Genomic DNA, 3,771 nt, shown 5'->3' on the forward strand with positions numbered 1-3,771 from the left:
TAATATACTGTATAATTCCATTTATCTGAAAATCAGGAAAAGCAAAACTAAGCTATTATGCTAGAAACCAGAATAATGGTTCCTTCTGTAGATTTACATCCAATGGGTCATGAAGAATGTTCTGATGTGATGGAAATAGTCCATATCATGGTTGGGGTATTGGTTATGTGGATGTATACATTTATCAAAACTTACCTAACTCTCTTTTCTGCTTGCTTCTCCTTCTGCCTGAGTGCTACTCTGGCAGCACCATGCTCACTCAGAGCTCCCACCTCTTGCTAAGCTAGCACTTCCATTGTCTCCCTCCAGCCACCATCACAATCATCTACCCAAACCTCATTAACCATGATAAGATGTTCTCCAAGATTTGGGATGGCCTACAGGCTATGCCCAGAGGTGGAGAAGGATATGGTCAGTAGGAGAGAGGGCAACATTGATGACTCACTCATTTGTGGAAATGCCTTCACCTACGGCCCTGAGGGTGAATGATACCTAAAGTACAGTCATCAGCAGTATTGTCATTGTCATGAACCATAGCTTGCAGGAAACCAGCTTCACAAAAAAAGCCTACAAGACATACAACAAAGATGACCTGAAGTCAGTCAAAGGCAAACTTGGAGCACTGAGGCCAGAAAAGAGAAAACCTTTTATGATGGGCTGAAGAACCAATCAAGAACATCTTTGCTAATTTCAAAACCTACAAGTTCTTTTTTTTTTAAATATATATTTTTAATGTATTCAAGAGAGACACACACAGAGCGAGAGAGAGAGAGAGAGAGAGAGAGACAGGCAGAGGGAGAAGCAGGCTCCATGCAGGGAGCCCGATGTGGCACTCGATCCCAGGACTCCAGGATCATGCCCCGGGCCGAAGGCAGATGCTCAACCACTGAGCTACCCAGGCATCCCTACAAGTTCTTTATTAGCAAAATCATGAATCCAGATGGAATGGTTGCTTTGCTGGATTACCATGAAGATGGTGTGATCCCATATATGATTTTCTTTAAGGACGGTTTAGAAATGGAAACATGTTAACAAATTTGGCCATTTCTTTGGATGTATCACCTGCTGTCATAACTGGACCCTGCCTTTCATCCACATAATACCAGGACTAAGACAAATGGGACTGATGTCCTCTTGAGCTCTTCATTTATTTTGACCTTGATTTATTTGGAGCGGAGGTATTGTTTTAAGAAAAAAAAAAAAACATGTTGGGTAGGTTGTCTGAAAATGCATTTCAATTCCTTTGAGAGAATGTTTCTTTGTTTAATACATATTTCAATCCATCCTGTGTTGAGTCCTGGAGAAGCTAGAGTCTGGTTAAAACCTATTGTAGACTACTTTTAGGAAGTAGAAGATTGTCTGCAGATAACTTCTACAGTGAAAACCACTTCTGGGACTGGAACCTAAAAAACAAGATCCAAACATCTTAGTTCTGACTTCAAGTAAAGAGAAAGGCCAAGCTCATAGCTGAGCCAATATTTGAAGTGGATTCCTTATACATTTCGTCACCTACAAATGGGAGTAGTTAACTCTGGAAGAGATTACCAAAAAAATTTAAAAAGAGACTAATACAGTTGGAAGTAAATACAACAACAAACAACTTATCTAACTCTACACTTAAGATCTTTACATTTATTGAATATAAATTATATCTCTATAAGAGTAACTATTAAAAAAAAACAACACCCTTCTCAATAGAAACACAAAAAGCAAAGTTTAACTTCCACTTCTGGATAGAATGGAGAAATATGGGGTAGGTCAAATCTGTCAAAGACAACTAGGGGGCAGCCCCGGTGGCTCAGCCGCTTAGCGCCGCCCACAGCTCAGGGCCTGATCCTGGAGACCCGGGATCGAGTCCCACGTCAGGCTCCCTGCATGGAGCCTGCTTCTCCCTCTGCCTGTGTCTCTGCCTCTCTCTCTCTCCTCTCTGTGTATTCTCATGAATAAATAAATAAAATAAAATCTTAAAAAAAAAAGACAACTAGGAAAGCCAGCTAAAATACAAAAGCCATCTATGTCAAGCTCAGAGAATTGTAGAAATAATGAAGAATAGACAGATTAAGATTGTGAAGACAGAAAACCATGAGATCTGAGCTGAGGGTCTGCAGATGCTTTCTCTTTAGGAATTTTCACCAAATTTTTGGCAAGCAAGAGGGTGACACTCAGACTTTGCCCAGGGAGAAGTGACCGCTGGGGTCAGAAAAACAGCAAAGGTTTTGGGGATTTCACATGGCTAGAGAGACAAAATTGTAGACTCGATGAGTCAATCCCACTGCCAGTTTTATGTTCCAGATTTACCAGATCCCACAAGGCTAGAGGTTAAAGAGTGAAGGTGAAAATTTTTCATATTTACTTAGGAAACTCTACAGTTTGGTCTTCAATTTACCTTTCTGACTTTTATTTTTCAATGTACTATAACTTATAGATGCTAATCATAAGGAACGTTTCACCTTCCTTCCTTTTCTTTCTTCCCTTTTTTGCTTTGTTAATTACAGTTTCTATGCCTGGATGCCCTTTTCCATTACATGTCTTCAAATATGAAAATCAATCTATTCTTCAAAACCAATTGGAAAAATTTTTGTGTGACTTTGGGAAAGTTTCTTACTGAAACCCAGTGTTCTCTAACAAATGAAGATAAAATATACCTGCAAGATTGTGGTGAAAATTAAAAGAGATTATATAAATGAAAATATCATATTGGGTACCTAGCACATTGAAGTGCTTCAAAAAATTATTCTTCACAAAGGCAATATACAATAAATTATATTTACATATACCAACAAAAAAGAGAAAATGAAAATTAAAAAATAATACCAGTTATAATAGCATAAAACACAAATCACATAAGAGTATATATAGCAAAAATTGTGGAAGAGCTCTATACTGAAAGCTAGAAAACATTACTCAAAGTAAGAACTAAACAAATAGAGTGGTATATCATGGTTTTGAATTAGAAAATAAATATTTTAAAGATAAAAATTTCCCCAAAAGCTGATCTATAAATTCAAAAGTTTCAATCAAAATTACAGCCAGCTTTTTTGGACAGAAATTATGAACTGATTTTACTTATTTGTTTGTTTTAATTTCAGCTTTATTGAGGTATAACTGACATATAAAATTATGAAGATGATTTAAATTTCATATGGAAATACAAACAGGATGATATTGATGTAAAGATAGACAAATGACCAGTAGAACAGAATAAAATCCAGAAACAGGCCCACACATATGTAAAATCTAGTTTATAACAAACACAACACTATAGGGGAGAGGTAGTTATTTCCATAAATAATGTTGGTGAGTTGGATATATCCATGAGAAAAAATTTTGATTCCATACCCAACATTATACATTGGACTATGTTAAAATTAATAACATCTGTTCATCAAAATATCTTCAGATGTTAAGGAGACAACTTAGATCGAAAGGAAACATTCACAATACCTATATCTGACAAAGATTTCATATCAAACATATATATTGAACCCCTACAAAGTAGTAAGAAAAAGAGAGATAATTCATTTACAAAAAAGGGCAAAAACTTGGTCACCTCACAAAGAAAGGTAAAGAAATGGCCAATAACCATAAAAAAAAAAATGCTTGACTTTATTGTTTTTCAAGAGAAAGCAAATTAAAATCAACGGATACCATTGCTGCCACCTGAATGAATAAAATTTAAAAGTAGGAAAATATCAGGTGAGGTGGTAAAGCAAGAGAATTCACACACACTGCTGGTGGGAGTGGAAAGGAAACAACTGTTTTTGCAGTTAT

General features: G+C 36.4%; 1 pseudogene; it reads left to right on the forward strand.

Moving 5' to 3' along the window:
• The first annotated feature begins 326 nt into the window (after positions 1-326).
• LOC100683944 lies at positions 327-1,032 on the forward strand (annotated as a pseudogene).
• Positions 1,033-3,771: the final 2,739 nt, after the last annotated feature.

The sequence above is a fragment of the Canis lupus genome, chromosome 5, assembly GCF_011100685.1.
Source record: "Canis lupus familiaris isolate Mischka breed German Shepherd chromosome 5, alternate assembly UU_Cfam_GSD_1.0, whole genome shotgun sequence".
NCBI lineage: Eukaryota > Metazoa > Chordata > Mammalia > Carnivora > Canidae > Canis > Canis lupus.